General features: G+C 39.0%; 1 long non-coding RNA gene across 4 annotated transcripts in view; it reads left to right on the top strand.

Annotated features, from left to right (window-relative positions):
* LOC110130695 (uncharacterized) overlaps positions 1 to 22,754 on the top strand; it is an 871,740-nt gene that overhangs the window by 833,446 nt on the left and 15,540 nt on the right. The window contains exon 6 of one of the 4 annotated variants that reach the window (XR_011486993.1): positions 5,265 to 5,409. The exons of the other annotated variants lie outside the window; for them this stretch is intronic. This is a non-coding gene — a long non-coding RNA (uncharacterized lncRNA). The remainder of the gene's footprint in view (positions 1 to 5,264; positions 5,410 to 22,754) is intronic. 4 annotated transcript variants of the gene reach the window in all.

The following is a 22,754-nucleotide window of genomic DNA, read 5'->3' as shown; positions in this document are numbered from 1 at the left end:
CCTAAGTATTTCAATTTAACTACAAATAACTAAGGACTGCAGACATGCTTACTGTACACTATATACTTAAACCACACACTCCAGTCCCTATATGACCAACTAACAATGGACTCGTCAACTCATATATTCTATTAAGTTGGCCAAAAGTGAATTCTTCTTCCTTACAGAAACAACTTCTACTCTTGTCCTTATTTTGTTAATATTATCACCTCTCTCCTATTTTTCTGGACTAGAATTACCCAAGTCATATTTGATTCCAAATACTTCTTCATTCACCTTTTTCACCAACACAGTAATACACAAAAGTTTATCCTTTTTTTTTTTTTTTTGGCGCACTCTGCAAAATCTGTTTCCTCCTTTCCATTCCAACTTTCATTGCCTTAGTTTCAGTTCAGTTCAATTCAGTCACTCATTCGTGTCCAACTCTATGTGACCCCATGAACCACAGCACGCCAGGCCTCCCTGTCCATCACCAACTCCCAGAGTCCACCCAAACTCATGTCCATTGAGTCGGTGATGCCATCCAGCCATCTCATCCTCTGTCATCCCCTTCTCCTCCTGCCCTCAATCTTTCTCAGCATCAGGGTCTTCTCAAATGAGTCAGCTCTTTGCATCAGGTGGCCAAAGTATTGGAATTTCAGCTTCAACATCAGTCCTTCCAATGAACACCCAGGACTGATCTCCTTTAGGATGGACTGGTTGGATCTCCTTGCAGTCCAAGGGACTCTCAAGAGTCTTCTCCAACACCACAGTTCAAAAGCATCAATTCTTCTGCACTCAGCTTTCTTTATAGTCCAACTATCACATCCATAGTATCCTAAAATTTCACCCTTGAACTCTCACCTATTTTCCAAACTTCTGTCTTTGCCTATAACACTTTCTTTAAAGACATTTCTGCACCTTATTGCCAAATTAATTCTCCTTGAATATCATTTTCATCACAGCAGTTGCATGTTTGATAACTTGGGAGACCTTCGACCCCTGAAGCGCATGTGTCCTAACTGTGTGACACTGGATGTGTAGTATTCCCCTCTGGTCTCTGTCTCACCTGATCCTCCCAGTGTCTATAACAGAAGTTCTTAAACTTGGTTGTACAGAAAAGTGAACTGTTTTATTGTTATTTTCCATTTGTTATACATTCTTCATCCTCTCTACCATGTTCTGGCCCCAGGAGGATAACCCCACACAGTGCACCACCTGAATTCCCTTGCCCACTGGGTTTAGCCAATGGGAGGCCGTAACAGAAGACAGGTGACAGAGGAGAGAGATCAGAGTATTTTTTCCCTAAGTCTTTTTCTGTTTGGGAATCACTTCTCTAGCAATAGTTTTGTCCTTACAGTTCTGACTTAGAGGCTAAATGGATTCCAGATGTTACTAATTTCTGGCCACCTTCTCCTTTTGTCATATTAATCTTGCTCACACTTATAAGTTATCCCTTCAATAAAGCCTTTTCCTTTGAATCATTTTTTTTTTTGGAACCTTAATCAATGTATGTGAAGAGATTTTCTTTTTTTAATACAATGCTCAGACCTTACTCCAGACCAGTAAAATCAGAAGCCTTGTGTGTGGGTCCAGGTAGAAGTCTTTATAAAAGCTCTTCCTTGTAGGTTATAAAGAAAGTGAAAGTTGCTCAGTCCTGTCTGACTCTGCATCCATGGAATTCTCCAGGCCAGAGTACTGGAGTGGGTAGCCTTTCCCTTCTCCAGGGGATCTTCCAAACCCAAGGATCGAACCCAGGTCTACTGCATTGCAGGTGGATTCTTTACCAGCTGAGCCACCAGGGAAAGTTCAAACATATTATATCCCACTCAAGGCTATGAATAATTTGATACCAACCTATCTTTTCAGCCAAGCAGATATTACAGGAAAACAAAAATTTCCCACAATAAAATGTAACTAGGTGATAATATTGCCAATAGGCTAATTTAAAGAAACATCGGCAAAAATCATAAACAAATACAACACACATTGGACCAGCTGCTTACATGCTGAAAAGAAATGTTTCCTAAATGGAGCCATAACCAGAATAAGGAGGAATAACTGCAACAAAAGCTAGAAAGAGGTGACTAGAGTTAATGAAATATATTAAGTAGGGGAGAGCTTTCAAGGTATCATATTCATATGTATCTCATACCCTTGAAACACAAAGTCTCAGAACATTATTTTCACAATATTTTAGTCAAGTGTGTATCTCTTTTCATTTTCTCAGTTATTAAGAAGTCTCACATATGACCTGTATATTCTTTCACTTGCCTTGATTACCATTGGTTCACATGCTAGCAAGCAGAGAAATGGACCAATGAGTTTGTAGTCAGGGTGAAAATTAAAGATACCACTTTTCTTCAATTACACAGGAACTGGTGATGTTTGGGATGAGCATGTGGTAGTTAGTGCCTTTGGTTATTTACAGATCTAGGATTCTGGGATGCTTTTAAGTCATGGTTGTCTGACAGATAACTTCTTCCCTTGTGTCTGTCATAAAGGCCTGTTTCAACTCCTCTGATCTCAGCTGGGTGGCCACTGTTAACTGCTGTTGGGAAGCAGTTTCAAATCAGCAGGTCAACCCAATCTTTTGAAGACAAGAGCCATTTATTGAATAGTTAGAGTTCCAACCACAAGCAACCAGAGCAGCATAAATTTGACGTCTGGAGCTGGTCATTAAAACAGGGTTTTACTGGATGTGGTCTTTAGTTGAGTCAGTAACATCACAGATAAAATGAAATGATAAATGTGCATTCGTGGCAGCTGTATAATTTATTTACCCCAGATCTATATACAGAATAGCTGCGTGAGGACTCAATGTTTTATTGCAATTTGTTCTGGCACCATTGTCTCTATCTCTGTTTGGTTGAGGGCAGAGCAGAGAATATGATGGTGATGACAGCTATGAGTAATTTACCTGGAGTCCAGCAGCTAATATCACCATCGGTTTTTATTGTTCACAGACATAACAGATCTTGGATAAAGAATGCTGTGACTTTAATTTCAGTGCCTAAAAGAGGAGGCAAATGGGTGCCAGTTTCAGTTATAGTATTTTGCCAGAAGAATTAAATTATTTCAGTTAGTGAGATATTTTGGGGGGAGGTCAGCTCTTCCATAAAGAACAAGGTGGTAAGGTTTGATTACCTGAAATTTTTAACCTTTAGCCAGTTTGGCCAAGTGTAAAAATGTAAAACACTTCTCAGGATAAGAATTATTTTTTCTCTGTTTCTGTTAAAAATATTTTTTGAAGTATAGTTGATTTATAACTTGGTGTTAACTTCTGCTATACAGCAAAGTGATTCGGCTATATATATATGGGGAAAAATGTTTCATTTATAGAGAATTTTCCTCCAACATGATACTTGTAGTTCCATATTTATCAGGATGTATTAAGTTGCCATTAGTAGCCATCAGTGAATCAGGTGGTGACTTTGAGCTGTCTAAAACTCTTTAAAGCCTTTCATTCCTCTGGCTGTAGTCAGATGTGAAAAAGCTGTTCTCTCTTCAGTTCCAAGGCCCAAACTATTTAGTATTTAAGCAAGGTTGTGTCCTGTGGAAGATATTGCTTCATGCTAGACTTACTGTTCATTACACAGAAAGATTATAAAACCATGTAAATGAGCAGTGAAAGGGGAAAAAAAGGCTTTCTCAGTCAGTCAGACTGTGTGTTTATACTACAATCAAGACACTTGAGCCACTTTAGAATGATACAAAATCTCAGCAGGTATTGTGGGTCTTGGAAAGGATTGCGTGACTATGTCATTAGAAAACCATATATATAATTTTTTTTTCAGTCTTTGAATTCTTCAACAACAACCAAAAAAAAAAAAAAATGACTTTTGGCAGAGAGAAGAATAGTATGTCTTCTAAACACTAAAAAATTCTCTCAGAGGCCTTTCCAAGATGTTTTGGATGGCTCTCTGCCTCTCACTCTCTGGCAGCCCGCTCCTCCATCAGTGTTTGCAGAAGGTCAATAAAGCCCGTGCGGGCGGGCACCGTGGAGTGCATGTGTGAGAAAGTCTGCTATTGTTGCGGTAAATGCAGTGTCCGCAGATTCATTAGGAATGCATTTGTTCCTGGAAGTGCTAGCTATTCCGGTAACTGGCTGCCGCCAATGTTTTTAACCATATTCTCCACTTTTATGCAGACGTTACAGGGCACAAAACCAGTCTTCTGTTCTCACTGCCTGCATCAATTTGTAGTTTGTTACTTGATCGGCTCGTTTTACCTCTCGTCTGGTGTAAAGGGCAGTCTGGGACACTGGAGTTATGTCTGGGGCCTTCTTATTAGACTTTATGATGAAAAGGGGCTCTTGAGGGCAAGGAAAACTCTGAATCTACTTATTTGGCTCTGCAGGAAATAACGGGCGTAAAGAAGAGCTGAAACATTGTAGTCGGTGTGAAAATTGAAGGAAAATAACTTCTACCTGCCAGATTTTCTCATACATAACAATAAGAAAAGATTGTATTTTGTGACTTCACTAACATGTTAATAATTTTTTTTTAATGAAGAATTCTTTGGAGAACAGACTTGTGATTGTCAAGCGGGGAGGGGGAGTGGGGAAGGGAGTGGATTGGGAGTTTGGGATTTGCAAATACAAACTATATTATATATATGTGTGTGTATCTGAATCACTTTGCTGTACACCAGAAACTGATGCAACACTGTAAATCAATTATACTTCCATGAAATAAAATGTTGATAAAAGAATTCTTTCTCTCTGCGAGAAAATGAAAAAAACATACCAAAACACCTCCATTCTTTCTAAGCGACACTTCTGCAAGCTAGCCCTTCTGAATGCAATTCTCACACTGCATGGAATCTATAAGGAGAAATCAGGAAAGGCAAAATGTGGCATAAACACCAAGACCAATGCTGCCACTTTTAACCTGATCTGACCACCAAGAGGAAAGGAGAAAACACGAAATAACAATGTTTTCTCCTTCTCACAAGACAGCTCTGGTCTGGTTTTCTTGAAGTAATGTCACCGTAAGGGGGTGACAACATTGAACTTCCTGTGATAACAGTATCTGACACGACATGGCTGCATCTGACTTGTAACCAGCGTGTTAGAACGCGAGAGAAGTGTGAGGCCCTTCCATCACGAATGAAACACATCTGTCCAGGAAATACACTTCGCTGTGCCAAACGCTTTTAGTGTATCTGGCCTCTGAGTGCCCTCTCAAGCTACAATTCCCTGTCAGCAAGTACCTTGTAATTCCTTTCCTTTTATGTTGATGAAAGTCTTGATCTATTATGCCAATAATGCATACTTTCCACAGTCTCCCAGAAACTGTAACTCAGCCCTGGGCACGGGAGAGCGCGCTCTGGTACTCAGACAACCAGCCTCGGAGAACTGCATCGGCCCAAGATGGTCAGACTTTCCAGCACAGCTCAAGTTCCACTTCAGGAAAGAAAAGGCCAACGGTGAGATGAGATGCTGGAGAAGATAAGGCCTCACGTTTAGAGGGAGCCAAGAAGAGCAAGTCAAGAAAGGGTCTCACTTGCTTCATTCTCCAACCCAGTGGGTTCTGACTGTATCCAGTGAGTTCAGGTTAGGGTGAGTCAGAGCTGGAAATCCCCCTGGGGTTTCACGTCCATTAGCAGTAGCAACGGAGCCTCAAAATGAAGCCTGGATAACCCCTACCCCCATTCTTGAGAAAAATCACAGGAGCCCAGGTTGTCTCTCTGTTCTAATTTACTCAGGCATTCAGAAGTCATCGCGTTCACACTCCTTCGGGAAAGCAGATTGAATTCTTTAGTTCAGGAGTTTGGGGCTTAGCACAATCAGAAAAGACTCATGAGAAAGGACCCAGGTGAGAGGAGTTCTAAGCTGCACTGGTGTTTTACCCAGAGCTAGAGTCAGAGAGGTGAGGAAACCGATTCAGAGAGGTCGAACGGCCTGCCGCAGGCTAGACGACTATTAGGTGGCAGAGCAGTGATTCAAGCCAGGCGGCCTGGCTCTGAGTCCAGGCCCCTAATCACTGCACTCTCACATTCCAGGATCATTAAACAGGAACAGAAACAGTGCTGGGTAAATGACCACTGAGGTCACAGTACACGCCGATGATAAAAGCAAGAAGACAATCCATCCACTTCTGAACCCCTGACCACTTGTGGTTAGGCCTCTGAAACACAGCCAAAAGAGAGCTGAGAAATGTCCGTCAGCTCTTCCACAGCCCAAGCTACCCTGGACAAAATCCAGCCCTTTGAATGTGGCTTTTTTTAGGTTAATTATTTAATCTTTTGTTCCTGAAGTGTTCAATGAAAACAAAACAAAGTCTCACATTCCAAATTCCCTCACTTAGTATCTCAGAGCCTACATTTTATATCCAGAACTCAAAAGGAAGATGGCATTTTTGAAAGCAGCACTGAAGTCTCATCAGTGTTTTTCTTTTCTGATAAGATGACACAGGGAAAAAAATCTGCTTTATTATAGAAGTCCTCAACAGTTACCAAAGTTTCAAGTGTAGTCCTCAGTGGATGTTTCTCAATGAATAAAACAGGATTTGCAACAGACCTTTTAGCCTCCATACCCCAGGTATGGTGAGAGGAGGATAATAAATCCCATGGCGGAGGTATAATTCAGACTTCCAGCTCCATATTCATATGATTCTTTAATATTTATTGACAAGCACTATTTGTTGGAGGCCCAAGTCAGCCAAACATTTAAAATCATTTCCCTCAGTAGAAACTCTGGTCTGTAAAAATAACTTGGCAAATAATTTGTAAGTGATGTTCTTAAGTGATCAGCATGCCATCTAAGGCAATGTTGAAGTTGGGTATGCTATTTTAACGAAGGAGCACACAAAAGTTTCCAATACAATTTATTATGTGACAAAGTCGTAGGTGGGAAAAAAAAATCCTTAATATTCTTTTTCAGGTAGATATAACTGATAGAAAAGCACTCCATTTAAAACATGTCATTACAAGAGTGACTTAATTATCCTTTTTGGCTTCTGAATCATGTGTTCAAGCTTTGTAACCTTTCCATTAAAGAAAAAAAAAAGAAAACAAAAAACCTGCCACTTACACAGTAGTTTAGGGGCTGTTTTCAATAGGAAAAGAAAAGAAAGCTAACTGAAGCATTAAGTAACCATAAAGTAAGATGTGGCCCATTTTCTCTTTGATGTGACTCTAATTCTTTTATCTGTTTAATTCAAAGATATTTAAATATATATGTAATGAAACATGCAGTTACATAAGCTGTAGTCATACAGATTGACTCCTAACCAGGGTACCACTTCAGGTACTGAGGGCTGAATAAGACAGAGTCCCAGACCTTTACAGTCCCAGAAATTTACAGTTTCGAGGGAAGAATAAGAGAAGTATAAGACTACCTCCTATAAAAGGAGTTGTTGATAATTAACAGCTGATACTGTCAACAATACAAGAATCAAAAATGTCAACAATATATTTGAAGAATTCAAAAGAAGTTAACTACTTCAATATATCAGAAAGTTTCAGGGAGAGAATGCATCTGAGAGGAGCTTTGAGTGATGAATGGGTAGCTCAAAATAGGCTTGGAAAGAGGTCCTAAAACATAGTAAAATGGGCCAAGGCTTGTACATGAGAAATAAACAGTCCAAAAGTCAAAAATTGATGTCAAACATGGTATCAATAGGAAAAACATTAGAGACAAATTGAACAGAAGTATAGTGACTTTGAAGGCACTATAAGATGGGAAAAGTAGATTTAAACATCAAAATGAAGAGTTAGACTGGATTTCATCTCTTATCTTTAAAAAAAAAAATCTCTCAAGGAGGGTCATTGGAGTTACCCTTTTTGCAGGTATGTCCGGCAGTGATTTGCAAGATGGATAAACTAGAAGACAGACTAGACAGACAGCAAAGCCTGATCAGAAGCACACACACATGTGTTAAACTAGGGTAACATGATGAACCCACAGGGTCTAGAAAGGCAACAGGAGGAATGGGACAAGAGAGGATCTGTGATTCACTGTTGAGGAGGAACTTGAATCTGTCATCAGATTAGATTTTCAACCTGAGTTAAGGACTATGAATTCTTAAAATGTTTTTAAGCCTTGAAGAGTAGAAGGAACATCCCAGGGAGAAATACTGATGCAAAAAGAGATGATCCTCATATTGAACATCCATTTATTAGAGGCTGCAGGCAGTTTAGCGTGTGTAAGGCTGTTAAAAGACCTCTCAAACCCTACTCCCACCCCAGCTTAGTCACCAAAGTAAGACTCTCAGCTTGAAATCATCAGAGCAGATGCATTTTCCATGATCAGGACTATTACTAAAAATATCCTCCAGGTCTTTTTGTTCCAGATTAAAGTGCTACTTGGGTAACTTTGAGCTTTCAAGTTGAAGGTGCTACTATTGTTACTTACATGTGTTCTACTTTGAGTGTTACTTCCGGTGGTGTGAGTGTTCCCCTGATAAAAAGAGCACCTTATGCAGTCCCTCCTGGAGACTGGGGGGGAAAGTCTTGTAGACAAGACTAACAAGGCGTGTGGCCTTCCAAGCTAAGGTCAGCGAGAGTACGCATTTTTCTTGTGCTGCTCTCGCTCTTTCTAAAACTCTCAATAGAGCAGACCCCTAGGGTCACTCACAGCTGTCACTTCTGAGTGATTGACAGCCGTGCCATTCAGTCTGTACTCTGATTCCAGTTCAGCTCGATGCCCATGCTAGTGATCCGGTATCCCACAGACTTCAACTCTAATTACATTTTATTTATTCTGCTCACAAACTCATTTAACCCAAGATGGGTTAATTTCTACTTTAGAAACCTAGGTTTCATCAATCCTGTTACATAGAAGGTTGTCTAGTTGTGTGAACTTGAGTTTTTGGCAACTACCAAAATGGACATTCAGAAGTAAAGCTACATCCTAGTCTCTCTTCCCTCTTGTCATCATCCTAATTATTAATGTTACATTTCCCAACTCATCACACTGGTAATAGGTTTGATGATTCAAATGATTGGTTCACAAATATTCTTGGGTACCTGTTGTGTTCTAAGCCAGATCTGAGGCTCACCAGAAATATGGAGAAAGGCTTTATCCTCAAGTTGTTTATTGCCTAGGCACAGAAACAAACAACCACAAAAAAGACACTTTTTTGAGAATTCTTTTGTCCAAAAATTTGAGAAGCTGTCTTATCCACTAAGTGTTCAATGAAGCTTTAAGAAAATATAGATTACCTTACAACATAAACTCATGGATGAACTTTCTAAATATTATTTATCTGAGCATTTTTGATAGCCTTTTAGCCAGACTGCTAATGTTTCATGTATTTGCTGTCAGAAATCCTCATAAGACTGAAATGCTGCTTCCTGGACAGTTGTTTCTCGAGTTTTCATTTTCCCATTTATATACAGGAGACTAGGTGGTAACAGAAGGATGGTGTAAAGTTGATCAGATATCAGGTGCCTAAAGAAGATATTCTGCTTTGCGGCATGGACTGAATTAATAGGGTGGTCACAATCTCTTATTATTTGGTTATAAGACTAGTAGAGAATGCCTTCTTTAGGAGAAAAGGAAAAACCTCCTGTTCACAATTGAAACTGTTACGACAAGGACACAAAATGACTCTGACAAAAGAATGGTCCTTATGTTCTCTGTGAGATCAGAAATAAAATGAACCTAGACCTCTGTCTTAATAAACAATTTGCCTTCTAGACCTTGTTCCTCTGGCATTTTTGTCCACATCTAGGAACTCTGAAGTGATTGCACTCATTTTATCATTAATTATTTATCTATAATTATTAACATCTAATTAATGGGTTTAGCTTAGGTAATTATAAAGTACTAATTTTTTCCTGACTGTTTTACAAGGAATTAGAGCTGAGGCTATTACATATTCTGGGAGCACAATCAGGAAGTGACTTTATTATTCTCCAACCACTGCCTTTTAATATACCATGACAGACCTACCTTCTGTGCTCTTTGATAACATCTTGGGCATAACCTAGATTTCCATCACTTTCAATTATAGGAACACCCCCATTATGGTGATAGATAGATTGATTGATTGGGGACTTTTAAAAGTCTGGATCTACTAAATAAAGACATCAGTGTCATATGCAATTCATGGTTCTTTTCTTTGGTCCCTTAAGTACTGAATTTCCAGCAAAGATAATGAAGGTCAGGGCTCTGAACTTTCTGGGGCCTCGTACCAAACTGTAAATATGCATTCAAACTCAGTAAAGATGGCTCCCTGAACTATATAAGACCTACAAAACCTAGATTCCCCTATCCTGGCAATATGTGCCTCAAGGACACGTAGGAAGTAGGGGAGCTAGTCTATTCTTTGACTGTCCTCTCCTCCCTCACTTGGTGCTACCCCTCATTCCTCCGGTGTTAGTACAGAAGAGGAAGCTTGCAAGAAAGAAGCATTTCATACCACTGGCTTCCTCTTGGCTGTAGATTAGCTCTCTGGGAGAAGCATAGAACACTGGTTCTTGGGGCAGACTTACCTGACATAGGCACTGCCCTCTCTTGATGACCTCAGAAGACTTCTATAAACGACCTCTCCTTTAGTTCCTGGGTGCTGAGGTCCCTACTACAGCTTCTTTTGCACAAATGTCTAGCCAGCCTCCTGGCTGGGGTACTTGTAGATAGCTCAGGTCTGATCACCTGTTGTGACATCCATGTGGCTCACAAAAATCCTTCACAGTCTTGCCTAACAGCAATGGTATAGGAAGTGGGACCTCCGCCCTCCCTTTCCTTCTCATCTCTCCAGTTGCCTCTTTATCTGTTCAGGCAGTATCAAGAGGCAGATCAGAGAGTCAACTGCATACACAAATATCCAACCAATAAATGGAATGTCAGTCTCTGTAAAAACCAACACCCCCACCCCCCACCTCTAAGAGTGATTTCTTTGCAGCCCCTTTCACGTGGCTGAGTGAGGAGATGGTATGCAGTTTTTCCCTGGCTGCAGTCATCTGCTCTCACAAACTCCACTATTTCAACCACTTTCCTTGAATTTTTAGTCTTATCATTATAGAGCCTGGTTGGAGTCATGGAGGTGAACATGAAGGACAAATCTGACTATTTCTGAGGGAGTCTTGGACTTCCCAGGTGGTCAATTGTAAATAGTCCACCTGCCAAGTAGGAGACACAGGTTCGGTCCCTGGGTCGGGAAGGTGCCCTGGAGAAGGAAATGGCAACTCACTCCAGTATTCTTGCCTGGAAAATCCCATGGACAGAAGAGCCTGGCAGACTACAGTCCATGGGGTTGCAAAGAGTTAGACACGACTGAGCGACTAAACAGCAACAGCAGTAGAAGGAACACTGACTACTTGTTTTATTCTTTAGACTACAGTGTTATTTATCATTTATCGGCCTTGAGGCTTTAACTGAAATGAGATGATAGGAACAGTCTCACTCAGGAACTCATTATAGAAGCTTTCCTTACATAAAAATTTTATTAAAAAGTGTGTTGTGATTTAGTCATGAAGTCATGTCTGACTCTTTGTGATAGCATAGACTGCAGTATGCCAGGCTTCCCTGTCCTTCATTATCTTCCAAAGTTTGCTCAAACTCATGTCTGCTAAGTCACTGATGCCATCCAACCATCTCATCCTCTGTCACCCTCATCTATTACTTTCAATCCATCCCAGCATCAGGGTCTTCTCCAATGAGTTGGTTCTTCACAAAGAGCAGCCAAAGTATTAGAGCTTCAGCTTCAGCATCAGTCCTTCCAATGAATATTCAGGGTTCATTTACTTTAAGATTGGTTGGCTTTATCTCCTTCCTGTCCAAGGGACTCTCAAGAGTCTTCTCCAACACCACAATTTGAAAGCAGTAATTCTTCGGTGCTCAGCCTTCTTTCTGGTCCAACTCTCACATCCATACAGGACTACTGGAAAAAACATAGCTTTGACTATACATACAGACCTTTTGTTGACAAAGTGATATCTCTGCTTTTGAATATACCGTCTAGGTTTGTCATAGCTTTCCTTCAAAGGAATTAGTATCTTTTAATTTCATGGCTGCTGTCACAGTCGTCAGTGATTTTGGAGCCCAAGAAAATAAAGTCTGTCACTGCTTCTACATTTTCCCCTTCTATTTGCCATGAAGTGATGGGACTGGGTGCCATGATCTTATTTTTTTAATGCTGAGTTTTAATCCAGCCTTTTCACTCTTCTTTTTCACCCTCATCAAGAAGCTCTTTAGTCCCTCTTCCCTTTCTGCCATTAGAGTGGTAGTATCTACATATTTGAGGTTGTTGATATTTCTCCTGGCCATATTGATTCCAGTGTGTGATTCATCCAGCCCGGCATTTTGTGTAATGTACTCTGCATATATGTTAAATAAGCAGGATGACAATATATAGCTTTGTCATACTCCTTTCCCAATTTTGAACAGATCAGTTGTTCAGTTTCTGGTTCTGCTGCCTCCTGACATGCATACAGGTTTTGTAGGAGGCAAATAAGGTAGTCTGGTATTCTTGTCTCTTTAAGAATTTTCCAGTTTGTTGTGATCCACACAAAGGCTTTAGTGTAGTCAATGAAGAAGAAGTAGATGTTTTTCTGGAATTCTCTTTCTCCATGACCTAACGAATATTGGCAATATGATCTCTGGTTCCTCTACCTTTCTTTTTCTTTTTTTTTTTCATTTATTTTTATTAGTTGGCAGCTAATTACTTCACAACATTGCAGTGGGTTTTGTCATACATTGACATGAATCAGCCATGGAGTTACATGTATTCCCCATCCTGATCCCCCCTCCCACCTCCCTCTCCACAAAGATGCTCAACATCACTCATTATCAGAGAAATGCAAATCAAAAGCACAATGAGATACCATTACACACCAGTCAGGATGGCTGCTATCCAAAAGTCTACAAGCAATAAATGCTGGAGAGGGTGTGGAGAAAAGGGAACCCTCTTACACTGTTAGTGGGAATGCAAATTAGTACAGCCACTATGGAGAACAGTGTGGAGATTTCTTAAAAAAAAATGGAAATAGAACTGCCATATGACCCAGCAATCCCACTTCTGGGCATACACACTGAGGAAACCAGATCTGAAAGAGACACGTGCACCCCAATGTTCATCGCAGCACTGTTTATAATAGCCAGGAAATGGATGCAACCTAGATGCCCATCAGCAGACGAATGGATAAGGAAGCTGTGGTACATATACACCATGGAATATTACTCAGCCATTAAAAAGAATTCATTTGAATCAGTTCTAATGATATGGATGAAACTGGAGCCCATTATACAGAGTGAAGTAAGCCAGAAAGATAAAGAACATTACAGCATACTAACACATACATATGGAATTTAGAAAGATGGTAATGATAACCCTATATGCAAAACAGAAAAAGAGACACAGATGTACAGAACAGACTTTTGGACTCTGTGGGAGAAGGCGAGGGTGGGATGTTTTGAGAGAACAGCATGTATATTATCTATAATGAAACAGAGGAATCCTCTACCTTTTTTAAATCAGCTTACACATCTGTAAGTTCTCAGTTCATGTACTGCTGAAGCCTAGCTTGAAGGATTTTGAGCATAACCTTGCTAGCATGAAAAATGAGTGCAATGGTCCAATAATTTGAACATTCTTTGGCACTGAATTTCTTTGGGATTGTAATGAAAACTGACATTTTCCAGTCCTGTGGCCACTGCTGAGTTTTTTTCAAATTTGCTGACATATTGAGTGCAGCACTTTAACAGCATCATCTTTTAGGATTCTGAACAGCTCTGCTGAAGTTCCATCACCTTCACTAGCTTTGTTTGTAGTAATGCTTCCTAAGGCCCACCTGACTTTATACTCCAGGATGTCCAGCTCTAGGTGAGTGACCACATCATCTTGGTTATCCGGGTCATTAAAACCTTTTCTGTATAGTTCTTCTGTATATTCTTGCCACCTCCACTTAGTCTCTTCTGCCTCTGTTATCATGCCCATCCTTGCATGAAATATTCCCTTGATATCTTCAATTTTCTTAAAGAGATCTCTAGTCTTTCCCACTCTTGTTTTCTTCTACTTCTTTGTACTGTTCATTGAAGAAAGACTTCTTTTCTCTCCCTGCTATTCTTGGAAACTCTGCATTCAGTTGGGTATATATTTCCCTTTCTCCCTTGCTTTTTACTTCTCTTCTTTCCTCAGCTATTTGTAAGACCTCATCAGACAACCACTTTGCCTTCCTGCATTTCTTTTTCTTTGGGATGGTTTTGGTCACTGCCTCCTATATAATGTTACAAACCTCATTCCATAGCTCTTCAGGCACTATGTCTACCAGATCTAATCCCTTGAATCCATTCTCACCTCCACTGTATAATCATAAGGTCATTTAGGTCGTATCTGTATGGCCCAGTGGTTTTCCCTACTTTCTTCAATTTAAGCCTGAATTTTGCAATAAGGAGCTGATGATCTGAGCCACAGTCAGCTCCAGGTTTTGTTTTTGCTGACAGTATAGAGCTTCTCCATCTTTGGCTGCAAAGAATATAATCAATCTGATTTCGGTATTGACCATTTGGTGATGTCCATATGTTTTTTTTTTTTAAGGTTTATATTTAAAAGTGTATAAACCTTAAAAAAAAACATATGGCAGAATGGGGCTCAGCTGGCAACACACATGAGGACACACTCAGCCACAGACTGATTAACCTTCCATTGACACCAGTGCCTTCACCGAACCCAACACTCTAAGTAACATACACTTTCTGTCCACATGGCTCATCCCATCTCCTGCCATCTCTTTCTGGTCTCATCTCCTGCCACCAGACTACAAAAGTCTAGAATATGGGACTTTGTGAAACATTCTGTTTTGCTGCCTGAAATGATGTTAACGATGCCAGTTACTAAAATGAGAAATACAAAAAAAGGAGTAAGTTGTGGGTGAAAGTGGAGAAGTGTTATTTGTGGGATTTATAATGATCATGACCAACACATTCTCATATAGAAAGACATACAAAGTAGAACGGTTCATCTGGTCATTGATAAAAATAGTTTATGGAACATTTCTGGGTACCAGGTTCTTTGCTAGATATTACTCTCATGATTCCTCAAGAGCAATCTAAAACATTATCTGTGGTTAACACACACACATACACACACACAACTTTCAACATACAACAAACATCGTACTTCATGTATTGTCAGTTGCGGGCACAAAGAGCAGAACTGGATAAGTCAGTAGGCCCAGCGCATCACATTTGGAGATATCACAAAGTACAGCATCAAGAAATGTGAACGATATCATGAATCCAAATATACCAAGACAACTCATTCTTAGCATAATTGAGATGAGAGATTCATCTGAAGTTCATCTACTACCAAATAATGTTTCAAGAAATTTTGTTGATAATCTATTCAGTAAATTAGACATCAGCATTTGAAGTACTGTACTTGCTCATTAAATATTTGTTCATCCAATGAAAGAATGAGTCAATGAATGAATTAATGAATGAATGAATGTTTTCCCCCAACTTATTCAATATCTGAGACAAACTTGAGGTTTTATTGGTAAAACAGGTGGAGAGGGACCTTACAGTAAATTAAATACACTTTGTATTTCCTGGCATAACTACCACTATGCAAAGCTTATACATATATTTCATCTAATTCTAAGCTTCTCTGAGGTTTGTGACTCTATGTGGCAACCAAGCCTATCTCCTCCCAAAATGGACTAGTAACATTCCTAGAAAAGATTCCAGAGCAAAGAAAACTTCTTCAACTAACTCTTAAGGAATGAGTCCCTCTAAAACATGATGGAACCTACCTAAAACTATCTGTATTTTCTATTTTACTATTATATGGTTTGTTTCATCTCAGATAAATCAACATTCAGTTCAGTTCAGTTGCTCAGTTGTGTCCGACTCTTTGCAACCCCATGGACTGCAGCACACCAGGCCTCCCTGTCCATCACCAGCTCCCAGAGTTTACCCAAACTCATGTCCATTGAGTTGGTGATGCCATCCAGCCATCTCATCCTCTGTCGTCCCCTTCTCCTCCCACCTTCAATCTTTCCCAGCATCAGGGTCTTTTCCAATGAGTCAGTTCTTCACATCAGGTGGCCAAAGTATTGGAGTTTCAGCTTCAGCATCAGTTCTTCCAATGAATGTTCAGGACTGATTTATCTTAGTTAAAAAAATCCAAAAGTTAGAATAGCTATAACTTGCTCTGGAAGTTAGCTCTAGGCTTGAACTTAGCTTCTAGCTTTCATTTAGGAATTAAGGGTCTATTTGCTTTAAAAGTATAATAAAATTAAGCAATATTTGTACTAATTGTCTTGGAGACTGTAATGATGCAAGACAAAGACAAAATTTTCATCAGATTGAAATTTTTCATACTGTGACATGTTCTAGATATGTTTGTAGCTTGTCATTATTTTTCTAGCATATTATGAGAACTGCAGTTCTTTTAAATGAGTATTTTGAAAACATGTCTCTAGTACTACATATGTAATGATGCTATGATGTTTTACATTTTAAAGTGAGTTTTATGATGATATTATCATCAATACATAATAGAATGAGGAAAACAGTAAGACAATGAGTAGATTTCTCCTGACGACCATGCAACCTGTTCTTCAGTAAGAATTAGAGGTGAAACTCTTTAACTTTTTATAGAATTTCTTTCCTCCTCGTGAATTGATGAATTGGTCTAAAATAAGTCAAATTAGTACCACAGAGCTGCTATGGCAGTGACTTTCCAGAGGCACTATTCAAGCCCTACTGCCTGAATTGACCATATGAAGCTCTAGCTTCTTTTTTTCCTTGCATGATGACTTGTTAAATGCTACCACTCCACAGAGCTGCAAAATTGGGTCCCACTGCTCCAAATCCTGGCCATTTGTACATATGCTTGTGCGTGCGCTCAGTCATGTCCAACTCTTTGCAACCCTGTGGACTGTAGCCCACCAGGCTCCTCTGTCCCTAGGATTTTCGAGGCAAGAAGACTGGAGTGGGTTGCCATTTGCTTCTCCAGCATCTTCCTGATCCAGGAACTGAACCCACGTCTCCTGCATTGGCCAGTGGATTCTCTACCAGCTGAGCCACCAGGGAAGCCCTTCGTATATATGGCAATGTCTTTAATTTCAGAAACAGCTTGCTTAGTGCTGATTTCCTGTAAAATTCTACTAGTAGCCAGAAATAAAAAATGACCACTTTTTTCTTTTTTGTCCTTTCACTTCACTGGGGCTGCACTCAAGCCAGTGCTCACTTAAATCAAATATAAAAATAAAACCCACTGAATACTGAAGGTGAAAGTCGGGTATTTTAGATTTTTTTTTTTACTTCAAACTGCTGAATATATTAATTCTCCATTTCACTCAGTATTTGTTAAGCTTGGAGGGGGAGGAGGAGTATCTCAGAAAGGTTTTATAGTGATAAGGGTAAGAAGAATATACTGACAAGAAGAGATGTGATGGGATTCTGTGAACTCAGTGATATGACCAGAGACTTAAGATACTTTTTAAAAAGCAAAAACTACAGAATAATATATATATTTTGTAAATACACAAGAGTGATGTAAATTGTGTCATCAATAACACATCTTACATCGGCTTTAAAGGTTTTCCGTATCTGAAGGCATTTGCTAGGGAACGATGCATCCAGTTACTCTCTGAAACTCACCAGCCACCTTAAGCTCACTTTCTAATGGCATGAACAGGATCTCCCTCCTCAGGACAAGTACAATTTTGAAACTAAGAAACTTTAGTTTGCCCTTCAAGAAGTGTGATTTATAGGAGCTGGTGTGAGGGGAAAAAAAGGAACCCTACATTACCCAAAAAGGAGACGAAAACCTTGCCCGAGGCAGCATTGTGACATTGCCAGTGTGAGAGGGTTGTGAAATCCTGAGTGTATGTTTTTGTGGTGATGCCTGAAAGGACTGGTTACTGTACTGATGTCTCGCTATCATGCATCTCTATTTCCGGATCCACTTCCTTATAATTGCTAATGAAAACAGAGCTCCCAGTAGAGCAGGCTAAGAGTAGGGTATAGGTCTCTGCGTCAGTTCTCCTGTTGTTTTCAATGATAGATGCCTTCCTCTGAAAGCTTTGGAACAGTTCTCTTCCACTTTTTAAAAAAAATTTATTTATTTATTTTAATTGGAGGCCAATTACTTTACAATAAAAGAAATTCCATCTTTTCCTAATCAAGAAAAACACTCTGTTGGTTAAGGTTATTTAACCCTTTCTCCAAGCTGGCAAATCTGAAGCATCCATGAAAACCAGTCTCTGACTACTAACATTAATTTTGCAAATAATCAAGACTAATTCACAGTTAACTCAGGAAAATCAGGACAAGCCTAATAGTAACCAGGCTCCAAATAGGACTTTAAAACTAAAATAGAACATGTGACTCAGAATACAGTACTAGTTCTTCATCTTACAGATGTTCCCAACCATCAGAGTCAGTGTGGGCTATGACACTGGTAAGTGTGGGCTAGACGGGTAAAAATTTGGAGAGAATGAGATGCTTTTTTTTTCCCCCCACAGACTTTCTTCCTTTCATTTCACGTTACTTCACGTTTTAAGAATGTATGGAAAATTTTGTCTACTCATTTCTTATTTGCCTTAATAAATAGCAAGCTTTCAGTGAGCTTTAATTTAGTAACAGAATGGCCTCCCTCATCTAATAGCATTTAGGTTTACAAAACACCTTGGGAAACAAGTATCTGGCTTCAGTCACTTGCTAATTGTCACCTCATGAAACAAAACTCACCAGTGATATTTGTCATGACACACCATCCATAGGACCAACGAGACAGAAAAGACAGCATCTCCGACCACGGAAGGGACACAGCAGAAACGCTGCCGTGGTATTTATATCCCACCTACTCAGAGGACTAATTGAGAAACTCCATATGGACTCCGGTTTGCCACTAGCCCACAGAATTGAAATCTCTTAACTGGCTTAAATTAAGAATTTGGGGATAAGTATAAAACTTTGAAGATATTTATTTGCATATTTCCAGGCAGTTTATTTTCATATAGTTCTTCTCATCCTACCTAATCCTCTTTTGGTTGACACATTAGGCAAAGGAAATGCATTCTTAGAAAGCTTATAGATGAGATGACCAGGTGTAATTAGAAAAAAAAATTTTTTTAATGCTATCAAATAGCTATAAAGGGCATTAATGATAGAAAGGATGTCTATATCCAGTTAAAAACAAGAAAAAGAAGCTAGCTTACAGGGAGGTGGATTGGTTGATTTGAATTATCTTAGGGGACTGAAACCCCTTCCTCTTACTTCTCAACACTGCCCAAAGGGCAGGTGGGACCAGTCCAGTTCCCCAGTAAGTTCCTGTAAACAAAACTACTTATTTATAGACAAGCTTCTCAGTACTGTTTTCAGGAGGTCAGTCAGACTGCAACTCAGAACCACCTATCAACTACAAAAAAATACACACACATAACACCATTTCTGTCTTCAGAAATGTGCTTTACAACTGGAACACTTGTACAGGTAATCAGACACTCTGTATTTGGAAGACCCTCAGATTAATGATTGAGAAATGACACAGAAAGACAGAAGGAAGCCCATGACCCTCTAACTTTGGAACAAAAAGAAAACCGGGCTGACATCATGGAAATTTGCCAGCAGACCTAAGCAAAATTTGATGTGTCTACTTCTCCTTTCTATTCTTTTTTTCCTTCTGTTGGGCACTGATGGGAATCAGCCTTGATGAAGGAATCACTGAGCCTCAGTGTATCTATATATATTATAAAGTAGAGAACTGAGATTATTGAAATATTGAAGGCTTCCAAAAATTTTTGCATTATTTACTTATATGAGTCAAACTAAAAGTAATTCCAATGACAATACCTTTTAGATATAAGTATTTCAGAGTATTTTCATTCATTCACATAATTCTCCTTCTGATACATACAGACATACATATATAGATATAGATTAATTCAGCATAAATTTCAGAAGGTAAATTCTTCAACTGTTTTAATACAGACGTGTTACATAAAGAAAAATGTAGCAAGAAGGATAGCTACTTAGAAAGATGAACAATATGGCAGTTTTTAATTTAATGGCTATATGAAATCACTTCATACATTCACCAGTTTATCAACTGTCAAAGTCGAGGCATCTTGTTTGTTCTAAGGTGGATACAATTGCAAAGATACATAAATATAATCCTATTCTTCAGGTACTAAATTTCACCTAAGAAATAAAAAGCAAGTCCCATTAAAGCTGAGATATATTTGCTCGTTGTTGGCACACAATAGGTACTTACTACATACACTTACTGAGAGTGTATAAAACATGAAATTAGATAATTTCAATATAATGTAGGAGATAAATCCCAAACATGATTAAATGTTACAGAACTTCAGAAGAAGCAGGAATCACTTCACTGAATGATCAGCAAAAATTTCACAGAGCTGTATAAATTGGTAAAAATTAAAATTAGGGAATAATTCAAATGGGGAATCATTTGGCAGGCAGAAATAAGAAAGGATGTCTCAGGCAGAGAGAACAAAAAGAACAAGACTATCTGGGCATGAAGCAGAATACAACAGGCACATGAGCAGCATACAGGAGATCAATTCAGTGTGAACAGGTGGGGAAGTAATGGAAGAGAATGGATTGGAGACATATTACAAAGGCCTTGGTTTTTATATTGAGGACCTCAGAACTTATCCTGGACCAGCAGACTCTGGGTCCACTGCAGTGATAAATTTTTTTTGAGCATTCTCCATAGTACATATAATAATGCATTGCAATTTTATGAATTAAACACATTGTATTATCTACTTCTCTATGCATGTATACATATATATGTATTTATATACATATTACAAGTATAAAACTTTAAGTATTCTATAGCTACTGAACTTTTTTTTTTTTTGCTACTGAACTTTTTAACAACACATTATAAATAGAATTAGATAACTTTAGGTATATATTTGCTAAATATACATCACTGTCTCCTGCTAAACTGTAATACCAATGAGAGCTGATAACTTGTCATTCTCATTCTCTCTATATTGCAAAGGCTTAATGCAGTGTTTGGGACAGAGTAGATGCTCATTAATTATTAGTTTGATGGAGGAATAAACTGAGCGGGTGATTGATCAAATGTATTTTGAGATGAGAAAATACTAATCAAGAATTACCAAACATCCTTCACATTTCCCATTAGGGACTAACCACCTATCTGCCATTTTCTTATAAAGATAAACCTTCAAATTCTCAATGACACACCCCATATTTAATGAAAAAGCAGAAGAACACAGAAGCTTCCCTAGTGGTGCAGTGGTAAAGAATCTGCCCACCAATGCAAGAGATGTGAGTTGAATCCCTGGGTTTGGAAGATCCCCTGGAAAAGGAAATGGCAACCCACTCCAGTATTCTTGCAGGGAAAATCCCATGGACAGAGGAGCCTGGCAGGCCATAGTCTGTGGGTCACAAAAAGAGCCAGATATGACTTAGTGACTAAACAACAACAAAGTCACAAGACTGCTCCATCTTGAAGTATAACACTAAAACTTTTTTAATTTATATGCAGAGTACATCATGCAAAATACTGGGCAGGATGAAGCACAAGCTGGAATCAAGATTGCCAGGAGAAACACCAATAACCTCAGATATGCACATGACACCACCCTTACAGCAGAAAGCGAAGAAAAACTAAAGAGCCTCTTGATGAAGGTGAAAGAGGAGAGTAAAAAAGCTGGCTTAAAACTCAACATTCAGAAAACTAAGATCATGGCATCCAGTCCCATTACTTCATGACAAATAGGTGGGGAAACAATAGAAACAGTAACAGACTTTATTTTCTTGGACTCCAAAATCACTGCAGATGGTGACTGCAGCCATAATTAACAACACTTGCTTCTTGGAAGAAAAACTATGACAAAACTATACAGTGCTTTAAAAGGCAGAGACATTACTTTGGCAACAAATGTCCATCTAGTCAAAGCTATGGTTTTTCCAGTAGTCATGTATGGATGTGAGAGTTGGACCATAAAGAAGGCTGAATGCTGAAGAATTGATGCTTTTGAACTGTGGTGCTGGAGAAGACTGTTGAGAATCCCTTGAACTGCAAGGAAAGCAAATCAGTCAATCTTAAAGGAAATCAACCCCAGATATTCATTAGAAGGACTGATGCGAAAGCCGAAGCTCCAATACTTTGGCCACCTGATGCAAAGAGCCAACTCATTAGAAAAGAGCCTGATGCTGGGAAAGATTGAAGGCAGAAAGAGAAGGGGACAACAGAAGGCAGGAGAAGACTGGATGGCATCACTGACTCAATGGACATGAGTTTGAGCAAGTTCTGGGAGATAGTGAAGGACAGGAAAGCCTGGTGTGCTGCAGTCCATGGGGTTGCAAAGAGTGGGACATGACTGAGTGACTGAACAAAAACAAATACTTCTAAAACTGAAGAAACAGTTTCAAACTAAATAAATAGCTAATCTACTATAGGTATTCCCATACCCTCACAAAGAAGCTGAATTAACAAAGGAATATAGAATTCAATTTATAATTTATTCACCAAAAAAAACAAATCTCTCAAAATGGGTCCCTTGAACCCAGGTTTTTATAGTATGAGATTCAAAAAGGGAAGTCAAAGTTGGGGGACCACACCCTTATATTTCAACCAAACATCTCCAATTTTCTTGGTTAATACAAGTACTTTTTCCTTTAATACAAGTACTTTTTATAAGGTATTGTTTGAAAAAAAAAGGGACTCTGGCATTCAAAATAACACTTTTAAAAACACTGACTTAAATATGTTTAAATCCTTTAGGAATCCAATAGATCTAATTAATAACTGCAAAATCTTGAGTCTTAGGAGTTTTGTTTATAATTATGTATCTATTTTATATATATG

Source organism: Odocoileus virginianus, chromosome 3, assembly GCF_023699985.2.
Source record: "Odocoileus virginianus isolate 20LAN1187 ecotype Illinois chromosome 3, Ovbor_1.2, whole genome shotgun sequence".
Taxonomy (NCBI): domain Eukaryota; kingdom Metazoa; phylum Chordata; class Mammalia; order Artiodactyla; family Cervidae; genus Odocoileus; species Odocoileus virginianus.
Note: the sequence above shows the minus strand (reverse complement) of the source record. Positions and strands in the feature narration are given on the sequence as shown.